Here is an 18,701-nt window from a genome sequence, read left to right as displayed (position 1 = left end):
AAATTGACACTCCTGTTTATGGCATCAGTAATCTCCCTATGCTCCAGTCATGAGTTTCCAAGGCTATGGAAGCCCCTTGAGTTCTTCGATTCTTATCTTGTTTAGACAAGGTCATAGTCAACATGCTTCACTTTTTAAAATAAATTCTGAATCTTGGGAATCTGTTCAGTTGCAACTACCTTGCAGTTTATTTTTTTTAAAGATTTATTTATTTATTTGAAAGTCAGAATTACACAAAGATAAAGAGAGACACAGAGAGAGAAATCTTCCATCCACTGGTTCACTCCCCAATTGGCTGCAATAGCTGGACTGCTTTCCCAGGCTATACCAGAGAGCTGGATCAAAAGTGGAGTGGCCGGGAGTTGAACCAGCACCCATATGGGATGCCAGCACTGCAGGCGATGGCTTTACCTACTATGCCACAGTGCCAGCCCCTACCTTACAGTTTCAAAAGCAGCTATTGTCCAAAGCTGGAAGAACAAAGTATTCTCAGATGAACATATCAATGAATGAAGGGAGTTAAAAAATTTTTTTAGAAGATGAGATCTGATAGGGAAGCCACCAGATAAGAAAATCAAAAAAGAAACAGTAATTTAAGTTTACTTCAGCTATATGCAGATTATTCTGAATTTAAGGTAGCATCAGATGGCATACTTCTGAGTCCATTCCCAAGGTATTCTGTTGTATTTATCTCTGTTTTATAGATTTGTGCAATCTCTAGCACTAGGGGTTTGTCTGGATTTGGATCACATAGCAGTGAACAAATGGATAAAAGAACTTTAGAAATTATTAAAGCATTAGACCACTGTGATCTTAGAATATCGCGACAAATGCTGCCATTACTGTTAACATTTGGATAATAAATTCTTGTTGTAAATGCAACATTAAGTGATTTGAAGGGGGTAGTCTGTAGGAAAATGAATTGCCAAAAAGAATACACTGTCATGATATGAGCTGTCCCATAATTGTGACTTGCTAGTGAAGCACATCATCCCAAACTGGACCTGCAGAACATCGTGCCAGAAGGTCATGGGCCAAATCACTGAATTCCTTATTAATCCATTTCAGTGCTATAGTCTGTGCTTTCAGTCTGGTTCCTCTCTCTCAGTGTGTGCTCAGAAGTCTGGCTAAAACTTTTGATTATCCAGGCAGCAGGGAAGGATTGTCTCTTGGTCTCACATTGGCTCTGCCAAACACAGGCGTCTCTTCACTGCTGTGTATCAGTCCACTAACGAGGCTGTCACAAGCATGGGACGAAGCTAAGGATAGCAGGGGACACTTTATTGCCCACATGCAGGGCTTAGCAAATCTGAGCCACCCCCCAATGCATTTTTTTTAAAAAATATTCAGGATATATAAGTCTGTTTCCATTTATGTGAGAAAAAGATGAATCCATACAGAGATGGAGACATAGAAACAAGGCTGCTTTTACTTTTCATTTTTAATACTTTCATACTAATTGGTTTTTAATTTAAAAGTCATAGCTGTGAATAATTTGTAAAGACCTTGTCTAAAATGAAATCTTTTAAAGATCCAGTTTAGAGATTAGCATTGTAGTGTAGCAGGTTAAGCCTTTGCCTGTGATGCTGACACTTCGTATGAGCACCAGTTCAAATCCCAGATGCTCCACTTCCAACCTGGTCCCCTACTAGTGCACATGGAAAAGCACCAAAGGATGGCCCAAGTGCTCAGACCCTTGTGACTTATAGGGGAGATACAGATGGAATTCCATGCTCCTGGCTTTTTCCTGATCCATGTTCAGTCATTGCAGTCACTTGAGAAGTGAACCAGCAGATGGAAAAACTCTCTCTCTCTCTGCAATTCTACCTTTCAAATATATACACATATATCTTTTAAAATATCTGGTTTAAAAATATTTTAAAAGAGAGCATGGTACAGCTGAAATGAACCTCTTGGAATCTGTTACCCTCTCTAGCTCCTCTCAATGGCACCAGAGGCCCCACTACTACAATTTGCAAGTTCACAGCTGCATATGTGGCTTCAGAGCCCTTAGAAGTCCTCCATGCACCTAGGCCATAGGCCGTCTACTGCTGCGGAGAGATCCCACCTAGATCTTAATTGCTCATCCAGAGAAAAAGAATCAGATAAGTGTTAACAGTCACAGAAGGGAGGGTGGTTGCAGGAGCGAATTTTGAGAATTATTTTCCACAGGTTAGTATCGAAATAAAAAGATAGGCAACAATTTACTAAGAGGCAGAAACATTTATTTGACAAAAGCATCTGGTCCAAGAGAAGACGAGGCAGAGTGCCTGAGCAGGACACTGGCTTTCAGGAAGTGCCCAGGGTTTTAAGGCATTACTTTTTTTTCCAATTGGATCATTCTGGGAAGTGTCCATTGGTCAGGGGTTTCACATATGAATGTTGATTAGCTTGGGGCTCACAGAGATTGTGTGGGTCTCCTGGAGACAGGCTGTGTTCTCCTTAGAAGCTCAAACCCCTTTTCTGCTAGCTCGGGGTGAAAGATTGCAACCACACTGAAAGTGTGATTTAAAGCTGCAAGGTCACACATGCATCATGAGAAGCTATTAGTGGGGGAGATGCCAGCTGGTCTGGAAACAAGCTTTCCAGTGACAGATGGCAGTCCACTTGTGAAGGAATTCTACCTACATCTGAGGGACTCACAGACCCCCAAGCCCCACTGGACAGCCTCAATAAAGCCCCATTTGTTCTTAAATTGCCTCTGACCAGACAACCTCCTTCCACTTAGCAAGCCTCCCCTGTCTGCCTTCTCACCTCTACTCATTTCCCCTAGTTTAGACACACAATTATGAGACATTCTGGCTCACTGAAGCCTTGAACATGTCTGTTTGGCTGACTCATGTGTCATATAACCAAAGCTGCTCTGATCCTGGTCCTGTGGAGCATCATTTCCTTGACCAAAAATTTGTATGTGGCAGAAGAATCCAATCATTCAAGTAATTAGGCTCCAATTCTGACCCACTAATGACTAGCAAATTACTTGAATGATGTAACTCAGCTTCCTTATTTACAAAGTGGGGTGAGAATGGTAAATGCTTTCTAGCCTTCCGAGAGGACTGGGGAGGTGATATATGTAAGTGTCTGCTGAGCATCTATGTTATATCACAATTTTAGGTCTGATAGAAATAGAAGGCATCGAAGTCAGGATGCCTCTGTCATGGAGTTTGTGGTTTAGTGAGAAAGACACAATTCAGTTTTCTGAAAAGAAATGTCAACCAACAAAGGGTAAGAAATAACAAATGATTGCACACTTGGTTCAGTGTGTGACAAGTAAATATTTGGTGCATTTTCAAACTAAGATATGCACCTGAAAGTTCTTAGGCAAACAGGAGGTTAGTAGCCAAAACAGCTGAAGCAAATGCTGGGAAGATTGTAATCCTGTAGTTACTCAGCCAAGGGGGAATCGGAGTAAGAACCTGCATGCTAGGAAACAAATAGCTTGCTGTAAAACACGCTGAGTGTGCTGTCCCACCAGGCACCCCATCTTGCAAGACCATTCATAGTCTCCCCTCTCAATGCACTTCCTGTGTCTTGAGTGGAAAGGTGAGGCTGTTTCTCACAACTTGAGGGCTCATCTGGGATCTCTGTGCCTGCATGGAGTGGGGGCTCTAATAGAGGGGGAGACACATCCCATCCAATTGCATGTGGCCTACTCTATCTGGGTGCCCCATCTCACTCCAGAAGCCTGAGACTTGTTATTTGGAGGACAGCAGAGGTGCCACAGAAAACAAAAAGCAGGTACTGCAGCAACCAAACAACCTCACATGTGAGCCGAGTAGGAAAAATTAGAGTCTAAGTATTGCATTGGTAGTTGGGCATTTTTGGAGGTCAAGCATATGTCACTGACACATATCCCAAGTATGAGGCAAGTGTGGAGTCCTGGTCTACAGTTTCATTCTCCTTCAAGGAAAACAGCTGGACATGGGCCAGTTGGATCCCAAGATGTGAAGGAAACCTCCACTACAGAGGTTTGAGCTCAAGAAAAATTTGGGGTGGTGTTCAAGAAAGCTCCCTTATGGGAGACTGAATACACATGTCCAAGGAATCTCCATTATGGGACATTGGGCACACAGGAAAACTCAGACACAGAGATCAAACTGGGAAATAAAAATTCCAGGTCTAGGGAAAGGAGAACTGAGGAGGCTCCCTCTGACATTTCCCTGGATAGTCTACTGGGGAGAATTTTGGAGTCCTGGGGGAACACCTCTCAGACCAGGAACAAAGAAAAGCAAAACAACGATTAAGTGTTGATGCTTTATTTGACTTAAAGATCCAATTTATGAACTCTCAGTCTTTTGATCCAAGTTTGGCTCAGATGAAGATTAAATATACCAAGCTCTAGTATTCTTAATTTTGTAATTAAGAGCTGGCTTGATAGGCCAAAGAAATGCAAAAGATAAAGAGAAGCAGAGAAATTTTTCAAAAGAGTAAAAATAAAAGGCAAAATTCATGATTTGCACTGTAGAAGAGAGACAGTTAAAAAGAGAGATTAGATCAGAATACTCCTTGCAAAAGATGGGGAAATCCCAAATTTCAACAAATAACTAGGAGTGAAATACAGAAGGGAATTCCTAAAACTGTAAATGGATGTTATAGAACCAGGAGTAACAGAAGGAGGGATTCCAGATTCCAATATTTACCATGAAGCTTTACTGAAGCCTCAAATCTATTTGGCCAGGTGTTAGGAAAGTTCTGGGGAGTTCCAACCTTCCACAGAGACTCAATTGCTACAATATGTAGGTGATCTTCTTTTTAAAGATTTATTTATTTATTTATTGGAAAGTCAGAGTTACACAGGAGAGGAAGAGACAGAGATCTTCCATCCATTGGCTCACTCCCTGAATAGCTTTAATGGCCAGGGCTGGGCTAGGTGCAAGGAACTTCTTGATTTCCCACGTGAGTGTAGAGGCCTAAGGACTTAGGCCATCTCCTGTTGCTTCCCAGGCATATTAACAAGGAGTTGGTTCAGAAATGGAGCAGCTGGGACCCACACAGGTATCCATTTGGGATGCTGGTATTTCAGGTGGCAGCCTAATCCATTATACCACAATTCCAGCCCTGAATGCTTCCTTTTTCAAAGGTGTGACAGACCGTTGGATTATTCTAATTAATAAGTAGACAGAATCCAGTGTGTACATTAATCAGAGAAAAAGAGAACTTGGCAGATTGCTTCTTTCCAATTATTAAACCACAAATATGTATAGCATCTCCACAGTAAGGATGTCTTATATTTACTAAGCATTAGATGTTCAGTCACTGCATGCCATATCTTGACTAGTCCCCAGTTAAAGCTTTCTGGTTCTTGTGGATGCTCCCAGCTATCCCTAGAAAGATCTCAAAACCTTCCCACTCACCTTTATCTCAGGCCAATAGCTTTCTTGGCCTATTCAACATGAACATATTAAATGTCCTATACTATGGAATTCAACATCTACTGATTAAGGGATGGCATTGTGCTTTATCAGGTAAAGTCACTGCCAGTGACACTAGCATCCCATATAGGTGCTGGTTGAAGTCTTGACTGTGCCATTTCTGACCCAGCTCCTTGCTAATGCTCCCAGGGAAGCAATGGAAGATGACCCAAGTGCTTGGACCCATGTGGGAGACCCAGAAGAAGCTCCTGTCTCCTGGCTTCAGTGTGACCAGCCCTGGCCATCGTCTCTGCCTTTCAAACAAAACAAATCTTCTTTAAAATTTACCAATTTTAGACTTTTACTAATTATAGGTTATAGTGTGAAGCAATTTACTGTTATGATTTATAGTAGTATGAAATCTGTGAAATGATCAGCCCAAAGATCTCGGGGAACACTTTGATGCTAAAATTATCGTGGGTGAATAAAGGAATTCAATGGACTACAAATAACTGTAGATTATCATTTTATTTTTCTAAGTTATTTAGAGTCAACCCTCTGTGAAAACCATGAAACAGCCTATAACTTCTAGTCTAAATCTATCTCTCTGGCATTCATGATCAGAGGGAGTTCCCCAGAAGTTCTGCAAAGGAGAAAAGATGGTTAATTTATTAAGCACTTCTCATTCTTTTTTTTTTTTTTTTGACAGGCAGAGTTAGACAGAGAGAGACAGAGAGACAGAGAGAAAGCTCTTCCTTCCGTTGGTTCACCCCCCAAATGGCCACTATGGTTGGTGCACTGTGCTGATCTGAAGCCAGGAGCCAGGTGCTTCCTCCTGGTCTCCCAAGCAGGTGCAGGGCCCAAGCACTTGGGCCATCCTCCACTGCCTTCCCAGGCCACAGCAGAGAGCTGGACCAGAAGAGGAGCAACTGGGACAGAACTGGAGCCCCAACTGGGACTAGAACCTGGAGTGCCAGCACCACAGGTGGAGGATTAGGCTAGTGAGCCATGGCACCGGTCACTTCTCATTCTTAAAGTCATAAGGCCCTTGCTATTTCCTATATAATGCAGTCACATTAGAAAGTATCAAGGGGGGTTGGTGCCATAACTCACTTGGTTAATCCTCCACCTGCAGTGCCAGCATCCCATATGGGTGCTGAGTTCTAGTCCTGGTTGCTCCTCTTCCTGTCCACCTCTCTGTTGTGGCCCAGGAGGGCAATGGAGGATGGCCCATGTGCTTGGGCCCCTGCAACCGCATGGGAGAACGGGAGAACAGGAAGAAGCACCTGGCTCCTGGCTACAGATTGGCACGGCGCCAGCCATGGTGGCCATTTGGGGAGTGAACCAATGGAAGGAAGACCTCTCTCTCTCTCTCTCTCTCTCTCTCTCTCTCACTTTCTATAACTCTACCTGTCAAATAAATTAAAAAAATAAGAAAGTATCAAGGAAGGTGGCCAAGATGTAATAGATAAGATACCTTATGATAAAAAAGTAAGAAAACATATGAGGCAACTTCAAAAATCACATACAAATATAAATGTTATTTGTTTACATAAGCTCCATGAAGTTCCAGACATTTTTAAAACAATGATACTTGGCATTTAGTTCATTTGCAAACAATTGTGTCTCCTAGTAATTTGACCATGTCAATGCAGGGTTTTACATTATTAACTAAAGAAAACTGAATGTTCTTTAAAGATTTTTAAGATTCTAGTACAGGGGCTGGTGCTGTGGTGCAGTGGGTTAAAGCCCTGGCCTGCAGTGCCAGTATCCCATATGGGTGCCATTTCAAGTCCTAGCTCCTTGCTCTGCTTCTGATCCAGCTCCCTGCTAATGTGCCTGAGAAAGTATCAGAGTGCTTAAGACCCTGACCCCATTTTGGAGACACAGAAGAAGCTCCTGGTTCCTGGCTTTGGCCTACTCATCCCCGGTCATTGCAATTATTTGGGGAGTGACCCAATGGATGAAAGACCTCACTCTCTCTCTCTCTCTCTCTCCCTCTCCTTCTCTCTCTCTCTGTGTGTATGTGTCTGCCTTTCTCTGTAAATCATTCAAATAAGTAAAGTGAATCTTTACAAAAAAGATTATAGAACAAAAATAAGTCAGAATAGGCCAAATGAGGTGTGTAATATAGATGCATAACTACTTCCTGTAGAAATAGTTACAAAATTGTTCTTGTTTGATGAAAGAAATGAAGAAACATTGTCATGATGAAGGACTGCCTAGTGAAGATTGCCTACATGTTTTCCTGCTAAAGCTTTGGCTGACTTTCTTGAAGCTCTTTCCAAGTAAGTGATGTAAGCATGCTCAATGATCATTCTCCAGAAATACAACAAGCAAAACTCCTTGAGCATCTGAAAAACCATTTTCATGACATTTACTCTTGATAAATCTGTTTTGTCTAAACCATTTCCCACTCTGGTTAGCCATTTTTTCATTGGGTTTTGTCTTCCGGATCATTTTGCTAAGTCTATATTTCATCTCCTCTTAAAAATTCTTCCAAGAAATACTTCAGGGACTACTGAAATTTTCCATAGAAAATTCTACTGTTGTCTGAAGTTGATCTAGGTGCATCAAGTTTAGAACTCATCAAAGAGTGTTTGCTCCATTTGAGCTTTTTTTTAAACTTTTATCGAATAAATATAAATTTCAAAAGTAAAACTTTTGTCTTTTTGTTTTTTTTCAACTTTTAATAAATATAAATTTCCAAAGTACATCCTTTGAATTATAGTGGCTTTCCCCCCCATAACCTCCCTCCCACCCACAACCATCCTATCTCCCACTCCCTCTCCCATCCCATCCTTAATCAAGATTCATTTTCAATTATCTGTATATACCGAAGATCAACTTAGTGTATACTAGGTAAAGATTGCAACAGTTTGCATCCACATAGATACACAAAGTATAAAGTACTGTTTAAGTACTAGTTTTACCATTAATTCACATAGTACAACACATTAAGGACAGAGATCCTACAAGGTAAGTGTACAGTGACTCCTGTTGTTGATTTAACAATTGACACTCTTATTTATGACATCAGTAATTACTTGAGGCTCTTGTCATGAGCTGCCAAGGCTATGGAAGCCTCTTGAGTTCACAAACTCCAAATTTATGTAGACAAGGCCATAATCAAAGTGGAAGTTCCTTCCCTCCCTTCAGAGAAAGGCATCTCTTTCTCTGATGGCCTGTTCTTTCCACAGGAATCTCACTCACAGAGATCTTTCATTTAGGTCATTTTTTCCACAGTGTCTTGGCTTTCCAGTGTCTTGGCCTGAGAAATTCTCATGGGCTTTTTAGCCGGATCTGAATGCCTTAAGGGCTGATTCAGAGGCCAGAGTGTTGTTTAGGGCATTTGCCATTCTATGAGTCTGCTGTGTATCTCACTTCCCATGTTGGATCATTTTCTCCTTTTTAATTTTATCAGCTATTATTAGTAGACATTAGTCTTGTTTATGTGATCCCTTTGACACTTAATCTTATCTTTATGATCAATTATGAACTTAAACTGATCACTTTGACAAGTAAGATGGCATTGGTACATGCCACCTTGATGAGATTGATTTGGAATCCCCTGGAACATTTCTAGCTCTACCATTAGGGACAAGTCTGAGTGAGCATGTGCTGAACTGTACATCTCCTCCCTCTCTTATTCCCACTCTTATATTTAACAGGGATCACTTTTCAGTTAAATTTAAATACCTAAGAATAATTGTGTATTAATTAAGGAGTTCAACCAATGATATTAAGTAGAACAAAAAAATACTAAAAGGAATAAAATAGTAAGTTGTTCCTTGACAGGACAAGGACTGATCAAGTCATTGTTTCTCATAGTGTCCATTTCACTTCAACAGGTTTCCTTTTAGGTGCTCAGTTGTCACTGATCAGGGAGAACATATGATATTTGTCCCTTTGGGACTGGTTTATTTCACTCAGCATGATGTTTTCCAGATTCCTCCATTTTGTTGCAAATGACCAGATTTCATTTTTTTACTGTTGTATAGTATTCTATAGAGTACATATCCTGTAATTTCTTTATCCAGTCTTCTGTTGATGAGCATTTAGATTGATTCCATGTCTATTGTGTATTGAGCTGCAATAAACATTGAGGTGCAGACAGCTCTTTTATTTGCCAATTAAATTTCCTTTGGGTAAATTCCAAGGAGTGGGATGGCTGGGTCATGTGGTAAGGCTATATTCAGGTTTCTGAGGAATCTTCTATTTGAGATTTTGAGCCAGAATTGTGAAACATGAATCAGATATCTGCAGTGTTGGCCATTGTTTCTTTTTTTATTTTTTATTTTTTTTTATTTTTTGCCAGGCAGAGTTAGACAGTGAGAGAGAGAGAAACAGAGAGAGAGTTATAGACAGTGAGAGAGGTCTTCCTTCTATTGGTTCACTCCCCTAATGGCCACTACGGCTGGCGCTGTGCCGATCTGAAGCCAGAAACCAGGTACTTCCTCCTGGTCTCCCATGTGGGTGCAGGGACCCAAGCACTTGGGCCATCCTTTGTTGCCCTCCTGGGCCATAGCTGAGAGCTGGACTGGAAGAGGAGCAACCAGGACTAGTACCCGGTGCCCCAATCGGGACTAGAACCTGGGGTGCTGACACCACAGATGGAGGATTAGCCAAGTGAGCCATGGCCCTGGCTGGCCATTTTTTCTAATGTTGATCATCAGTACCCTTTGATTAAGTCATAATCAAGGTGAGGTTTTTCCACAAATTGATATAGATGATCTGACATTGTAGGGTTCACATTCAACATTGTCTTTTTCCTTCTTAAAACAATTAATTCTTTTGTAAATTGCTGATTCCTTTGAGGTATTGTCCCCATACACTTTTTTTTTAACAAATGATCAGTGATTTCACCATTCTTAAACCCAAGATTTACCATCAATTTGATATTTATTTTTGCTCAAGCTTAGCAGAATTTGTGTTGCTCTGATAGGGGCTTTTTCCTAATTGATGTCTATTCTTGTTAGTGCTTCAAACTATATCCTTTTAAGACATATCATAACAATGTAGGGTAGACACCAAAACATCTTCAAACAGAGGCACTCACAGGACCCTGGCAGTTTATGAAATAGAAAAGTTCTAAAACCAAGTCTAAAATTTATTTTTGAAATCCATCAGAAGAATCAAATCTCCTTCAACTGTACAATGACACTATTTTAACGTAAATAGCAGTAACCTTTACTTAAAATATTTTAGTATGTTGACTCTAGAGAAACCATAAGATATGCAATTAAACTTTTAAAACATAAGGTTGACATTTCAACCCATCATAGAACATATTGTTGCTTTCAATAAAGCCATGTGAAATTAAAGAGAGCTCTTCAAAGCACCAAACATCTAAATACACATGTATTTTTTGGAACTGATTTTTGAAATTATTCACATCAATTATTCTCATAAATATTCTACAAAGTGTGTCTGGACTTATAGAACATTTACAGTTTGTGAAGGATGGATGTTATTTGAAGATTTCTGATGGGCATGTTGTATTTTCCCAACTAGACAGAAATAAAGTTTAATACCTCCTCTTATGTGCTCATCAGTCCCACTATTTGTTAAGCATCTGGCACAGTACTAGATACATAATAATGGTGCTAAAAATGTACATTTTTCATTACTAAATACTGTACAAGTGTTTTATTTACCTTCACAGCTGTTCACATGAATGAGGAAACCGGCCATACAGCCAGCAAATGGCAGAGCTAGAATTCCCACACAGTTTATGTGATTCCCAAGCCCTTGAGCCCATGCCCACATTGCACTGGTGCCCAGTAAGTGACTCACCTCCTTCCAATTTCCTCCTCTCTATCTTCAAAATGGATTCTTGTGTTCTGGTCATCACTGACATAGTTATCCAAACTAATGCTGAAAGGGCATCCTGTGACTTCATGTCAAAATGAAATAGATAAACACTTTTATATTCAATCTTCAATTCTCATAACAGTTTTCCAGCAGTCCCACTTCTAGAGATGTAGCTAAAGTATATACTCACACAAAAATAAAAAATAAAAATGCTCAAACTGTACTTAGTAATGCCTACTACAGCATTGCTTGCAAAGAAAATGACTGGAAATGACCTAAATGCCCATGACTAAGAGACTGGCAAAATATTTTTTCAATGCAAAACTATGTGGTCCTAGAAAATAATAAGATAGAGATGTGTGTATGGCTGTGGTAACAACTGTAACAAATATTGCATCAAAAAGAAAAGAATATTATATGGAATACAACATCACTATTGATTAGTTAAGCTACATAAAATCTATACAGTAAATTTTATAGATAAAATCTGTAACAGTAAGTCATTTTGAATGTATTTCCCAATTTATCTTCCTTTACCAATAAAACTGCTTCTGTCTCTGAACTTGTACTCAGCACTTAGATTAAGACCTAGCAGCAAAGTTGAGACAGGGGAAGATTAGCCATAGTAGAAGTCCATAGCAGACAGGAAGGAAATGAAAGCCTCACCTCAGGGTTGAGGGACTGTGGGAGGAAGAGAGAGCTGTTGAGTTGGCAGAGGGTTGGATGTGTATGATGAAAACTCTGCCTCCCAGGAGGCTCTTGCTCCTTTTCTGACTGACTTGAAGACACTGTCTCTCATGGCCTGTGGCACACTGCACATACGAGGTGTGCTGAGACAAACAGCCCAGTTTGGTGGGCAAGTTCTCCCTAGCCGCAGGATGGCAAGGGGGCGTTTAGGTCCCTATGTCTCTTGAGTGCTCAGTTTCTCAGGGCATCTTCCAAGGATGGGGTGTGGGGAAAGATGAGGCAAAGGATCATCCAGCCCTGTCACAGGGAACTGCAGCTGAGCCAGGCTAGACCCAGCCAGGGGAGCACAGCCTCAGGTATACTGGCATCAGGCTTTAAAAGCAGGCACCGGTAGGCTGACCAAAGGCACAAAATATGGCCATACCCATCCCACAGGCACAACTAAGAGCCAGGTTAAGTTCCTCATGGGGCTGTATTGAGAAGGAGTGCTAAAGGATGGAGCAGTCTCTGGAAAGGCATTGAGTCAAAGTGCCTAGTGAGGGAGCACTAACAAGAAAAAAGACAGCCTATCAGAGTAAACAGAGAGCTGCAGTTTGTATATCCATATGTAGGGAATGAGTCAATCTGTGGCCCACTACCCACAAGTACCTTGAACAAAATTTCAAGAATACTTAGGTCACTTCTAGGAAGTGGGACTGGAGGTCAAAAGATGTGAAAGGAGGGAAATTTTAGTACATCAGCAGAGAATTTTTAAAAAGAGATTTGTTTATTTATTTGAAAAGCAAAGGTACAGAGAGGGAGAGATATCTACCAGCCAGGGTTCACACTCCAAATGGTCATAATGGCTGCAGCTGGGCCTATCCAAAGCCAGGATCCAGGTGTCCCACATGCAGGGGCCCAAGTACTTGGAACATCTGCTGTTTTCCCAGGTGCATTAGCAGGGGCCTTGATAGGAAGTAGAATAGCCAGTACTGGAACCAGATCCCATACAGAATACCAGCATCACAGATGGCCGTTCTACCCACTACTTTACAATGCTGGATCCAGCAGAGAATTTTTAAGCATTTTAAATAATAAAACATACCTAAAGTTGTACTGATGAAACTTGTATTCCTTAAAATAAATTTTAAAAATCAATAAAAAAGAAGATAAACAAACATCACCAGAAAATGTGGCAAGTTCCACTTCCACTTTATGCTCTATTTCTGAATAAACAAATTAAAATAGATCTTTGCTATAAACCAATGACTTCCTATATTTAGTTGATCATTGATGAACTCCAGAGTCATTTCCAAATGAAAAGGGATTCAAATTTGTGAGTTCATCACATTTACAGCTCACTGAATCAGTAGTGTCAGATTAACTCTTGTATTGCACATCTCTGAAGGAATTCCCAATATTAATGGATTAGCCTTATTAAATATCAATGTCTTCATTTATTCCATAAGTATTTTTGAAATTTATTACATAGTGGGTACTTTGATAGAAACTGATATATAGTGCTGAATAAACAAAATCCACATTCCCAGGAATTTCCATCCTAGTGGGAGAGAAAATGAACACACAGGCAAATTGCAACTACTGTAATCTCAGTAAGTGGGACATGTGATGATAAAAATCAATCAGTAAATTAGAGATGGGACTTGAGCACCTCCTTGACTTGCATCCTCTGGTCTGCTTTAAGAAAAACCAGGAGGAAAAGAAAGCTAGGCATCAGAAGCAATGTAAACATAGGTGGCAGGCCTATTAAAGGTTGCTCTGTACAGCGATCTGCCCTCAAAGAAACCCAGCAGGCCAGTCCGCTACAGTGGCTTTCAATGTGGTAATCCTGGGATTCAGCAGAAATCCACTTATGAAGAGCCCTGGCAGCTCTGCCAGCCAAGAGTTGGATCACTGGAAATGGAACTGCCCTGGAGTTGAAGGATGCCCAGTTCAGAGCCACAGATCTTGCAAGCTACAAGCTGAAAAGCCCTTCACTTGGCCAAGTTTCCAAAGTGACCACCACTGCTGAGGGTACAGCCATGCAGAGTCAGTAACGTTGCAGGCAGAAGATGCCACTTGCCTTAACCTGACCACCTCTCCTCCCAAGCCAGCTAGGTAATGGAAGTCAACAGGCTGCCTTCCCCAAGGAGGTTCACACCTCCCTTAGGCTATACCCCATGTGAAGAGATAGATAGGTCTGGGCCTCATAACTTACAAGGCCTTAAAGCTCACCAGATTATTATCAGGCCCCTTCTGTCAGTTCTTTCCTTTTTTTAAAAGATTTATTTTATTTACTTGAAAGTCAGAGTTACACAGAGAGACAAGAGGCAGAGAGAGAGAGAGAGAGAGAGAGAGAGAGAGAGAGATCCCCCATCCGATGGTTTACTCCCCAATTGGCCACAACGGCCAGACTGTCAATTTCTATTTGGCTTACACAGCACCTTTCTTAGGTCCTCTAATGATGACTCTGTCCTTTGTATCTAGCCCACTTAGGGCCTCATTCCTTTGTAATCATAGCCTCTACTCTAATATCAAGGGTTCTACTCCCCACATGTGTGTATTGATGGTCCTTTCCCCTACTTAATGTTGTATTGTTGTTCAGAATTTCTCTACAGACAAACCCCTCTACCTGAAAAAGTTGAGTGGCCTTTCTCCTGATGTTGGTTGGGATCAGCTTTAAACCACATTTATCACGCAGTCCTCACAAGGGTCCAGAGACCCCCCCCCCACCATCATTTCCTCTCCTCTATGAAATCCTCTCATTACCTGGTTAATGCCACTCTCAGGATCATTGGTTGCTATTCTCACCCTGTCTTTTATACTACAGTGTATGTTTAAGTGTTTACAGGAGTTGATAATGGAATGAACCAAGGCATTCAGCAACCAGGCGGTCAACCAAATGCTGTTGCTGCTACAGGGATATACTTGGCTCCCTGCCCAGGAGACAGTGGCTTGAGACATTGCTCCATGCCAGTGAAGAGTATCTCATTGCCCTGTTCCAGCAGGAAGTAGCTTTAAAGACAGATCATCGTCCCTCTAACCCTCCTGGACTTTTGGGACTAATGTATTCCCATACAATTCCTGCTTCATAAAAAACTAAAAGGGGGGATGTTAGTAAAATGGTACAATCTTATCTATGGTGTGAACTACACCCTGACACCATCCTAGGCTCTAGCCCCCACTGCCATTGCTGGAAGCCAGGTGGTCACATGGCTCAACCATTGCTGTCAAGCTCCACTCCCATCCTAATGGGATTTGCTGCTCCTACTTCCCTGCCTGCCCCCTGGCAAAGTTTTAAAAGGACCTCTCTCTTTCTCTCCATCTCCTGATCTCTGTCTCTCTTATGCTCTTCTTCTCCCTCTTTTCCTTCTTTTCCCCTTCCCACTGGTATGTTGGGTTTCCCCCAATAAACTCTTTCCCTTAAAAAATCAATCAGTAGGGGCTGGCACTGTGGCACAGTGGGTTAATGTCCTGGCTGGAAGCACCAGCATCCCATATGGGCACTTGTTCGAGATCCAGCTGTTCCACTTGCAATATAGCTGTCTGCTATGGCCTGGGATAGCAGTAGAAGATGGCCCAAGTCCTTGGGCCCCTGCACCTGTGTGGGAGACCCAGAAGAAGCTCCTGGCTTCTGGCTTTGGATCAGTGCAGTTTCCAGCTGTTGTGGCCATCTGGGGGTGAACCATTGGATGGAAGACCCCCCGCCTCTGCTCTCTCTGTGTAACTCTGACTTTCAAATAAATAAATAAATCTTTTAAAAAAATCAATCAGTAGGGTGGCACTGTGGCTCACTTGGCTAATCCTCCACCTGCGGCACTGGCACCCCAGGGTTCTAGTCCCAGTCAGGGAGACAGATTCTGTCCCAGTTGCTCCTCTTCCTGTCCAGCTCTCTGCTGTGGCCTGGGAGGGCAGTGGAGGATTGCCCAGGTGCTTGGGCCCTTCACCTTCATGGGAGACCAGGAGGAAGCACCTGGATCCTGGCTTTGCATCAGTGCAGCATGCCAGCCCTTGGTGGCCATTTGGGGGGGTGAACCAATGGAAGGAGGACCCTTCTCTCTGTCTCTCTCTCTCACTGTCTAACTCTGCCTGTTAAAAAATCAATCAGTAAAGAAAATAAAGTTAGTAGGTGTAGGGATTTTATTGAACTGTATTCTTACTGGACTTCAAGGAAGTAGTTGTCCTTTAATAACATACTTTGAAGGAAAAATAAATCCAATGTTGGTCTCTGATTCTTTAAAGACTTATTTATTTAAAAGGAAGACTTACAGTGGAGATGGTGGGGAGTGAGAAAGGAAGACAGAAAGGGAGAGGGAGAAATGCTTTTAGCTACTGGTTCACTCCCAAAATGACTACAGCTGCCAGGCTGGTCCTTGCTGAAGCCAAGGAGCCAAGAACTCCATACAGGTGGCAGAGGCCCTAGCACTTGGGTCATCATCCCCTGCATTCCTGGGCACATTAACTGGGAGCTGGATCAGTAGCAGAGCAGCCAGGACTCAAACTGGTATTGTATGGGTTGCTGGCATTAGGCTGTGGCTTAACCTGTTGTGACACAATGCCAGCCCCTTTTAATAACATTTTAACAACATAAAACAGCACTATAGAAGGAATGCTACTGCAAGTCTGCAGCAAAACATGATAAGATAGAACAAATTATGGGAGTATGAGGAAGGTAGAGCATTTATCTGAAGTTTCTTGCATTTGGAACATTATAGGGCATGAAATTAGCATGTAAATGTGTGAAAGTAGAGGTTTTATTTATTTATCTATTTTAACTTTTTATTTACTTATCTGAGAGCAGAGACACACAGAGAGGAATAAAGAGAAAGAAAGAGCTCCCATCCTTACCAGAAAGAGGGAAGTCTTCCATCCATTGGTTCACTCCCCAGATGATCACAATAGCCAGAATTGTGCTGATACAAAGCCAAGAGCCAGGAGTTTCTTCAGGGTCTCCCATGCAGGTGCAGGGGCCTAAGGACTTGGGCCACCTTCCACTGCTTTCCCAAGTCATAGCAGAGAGCTGCATTGGAAGTGGAGTAGCCAGGACTCAAGCCAGTGCCATAGAGGGTTGCTGGCACTGTAGGTGGCAGGTTTACCTGATTTGCTACAGTACTGGCCCCAAGACCTAAGAATCTTAACTTATAAAACCTCTCCTAAAATTGTAGATTAGGATATCTGACAAATGTGGATCTGAATTGTGCTTTGCTTACCTTCTAGCCATGTGAATTAATTGACTTCTCTACCCTTTAGTTTCCCCATACATAAAATGTAGATTAGGGGCCAGCATTGTGGCAGATCAGGTTAAGTTGTCACTTGCAATACTGGCATCCCCATATCAGAGTGCTGGTTCAAGTCCAGGTGCTCTGCTTCTGATTCAACTTCCTGCTAATACACCTGAGAAGGCAGTGGAAGATGACTCAAGTACTGAGTTCCTGCTACTCACATTGGAGATCGGGGTGAAATTTCAGGAGCCTGGCTTTGGCCTAGCATTTGCTGCCATATGGGGGAGTGAATCAGTGGATGAAAGAAAGATCTCTCTCTCTCTCTCTCTCTCTCTTTGTAACTCTGCCTTTCAATAAATAATAAACCTTTTAGAAACTTGGATCAGGGCCGGTGCCATGGCTCATTTGGTTAATCCTCTGCCTGTGGCACCAGCATCTCATATGGGCACCAGGTTCTAGTACCAGTTGCTCCTCTTCCAGTCCAGCTCTCTGCTGTGGCCCGAGAAGGCAGTGGAAGATGGCCCAGGTGCTTGGGCCCCTGCACCCACATGGGAGACCAGAGGGAGGCACTTGGCTCCTGGCTTCAGATCGTCATAGCTCTGGCTGTAGCAGCCATTTGGGGGGTGAACCAACAGAAGGAAGACCTTTCTTTCTGTCTCTCTCACACACTGTCTAACTCTGTCAAATAAGAAAAAAAAATAAACTTGGATCACTTAGAAATGTGGATGAATAGATTTGTTTAACTGACTTTCTTGACTATTTGTCATGTGGGTGACACTGCCAGATTCCAGAGACATAAAAATGAATACTATAAAAGACTTCACCCTCACAAAATGCACACTCTAGTGGGTGAGAGCCACCTACACCATCCTTCTAACACTGCACAGCAATCCCTCTAAACAGAAGCGGTCGCTGGCATCACACCTGTGGTAGAGATTGCAGGCACTCTTCTATGTCCACTTCTCCTTTCTTCTGGCTTTGTACTTGCATCAGACCTTAGACCTCTGAAATCAGGGCCATGTACCAGTGCTAGTAGAAGTCTGAGAGTACGGGTATCAGGGGCACTTTGAAACCAATACGTCTCATGGCCAGAAAGTCACCCATTTATATTCTCTTCTACTGCCTCAATAGCCAAGGAAGTCAAGTGCTCTGGATAGTACAATTACAGGATGGAAGAGACTCCACGAACTCCATCAGCAGAGCTTTTAGAGGATCTGCCCAAGAGAATGACCTAGACCTGCAGCCAAATTTGACTGGCTAAGCAACAAACTTCTGTTAATTTACCAAGAGTTACTGGTTGTAAATGACTATAGCATGCTCTTGTTTCACTAATTCACAAACCGCCCTGCAAAAGACATTCTGAAAAAGCCAAAGAGCAGTGAGTACTCACTGGTGAGTGGAATAACAGCCAGAAGAAGAGGTGAAGAAGGACCATGAGAACAGAAGGAGGCAGTACAAGGGCCCTGAGGATTGACAGGGCCTGGAAATTGGGGAAACTGTAGGTCGTTCAGGTGAGCTGGGATACAAAGAGAAAGGATGGGGACATGGGAAGACAGAAGAGGGAAGTTAGAGCAAACTGGAAGGCCTGTGGGCCAGGTTAGTAGCTTGTATTGCTAATCAGTACTGTATCATGGGGAACATGGGAACC

At 42.2% G+C, this 18,701-nt stretch overlaps 1 pseudogene; it reads right to left on the bottom strand.

Moving 5' to 3' along the window:
• Positions 1–641: 641 nt before the first annotated feature.
• Positions 642–11,211, bottom strand: LOC127489582 (ubiquitin-conjugating enzyme E2 D3 pseudogene; annotated as a pseudogene).
• Between the last annotated feature and the right edge of the window lie 7,490 nt (positions 11,212–18,701).

The sequence above is a fragment of the Oryctolagus cuniculus genome, unplaced genomic scaffold (assembly GCF_964237555.1).
Source record: "Oryctolagus cuniculus unplaced genomic scaffold, mOryCun1.1 SCAFFOLD_76, whole genome shotgun sequence".
NCBI lineage: Eukaryota > Metazoa > Chordata > Mammalia > Lagomorpha > Leporidae > Oryctolagus > Oryctolagus cuniculus.
Note: the sequence above shows the minus strand (reverse complement) of the source record. Positions and strands in the feature narration are given on the sequence as shown.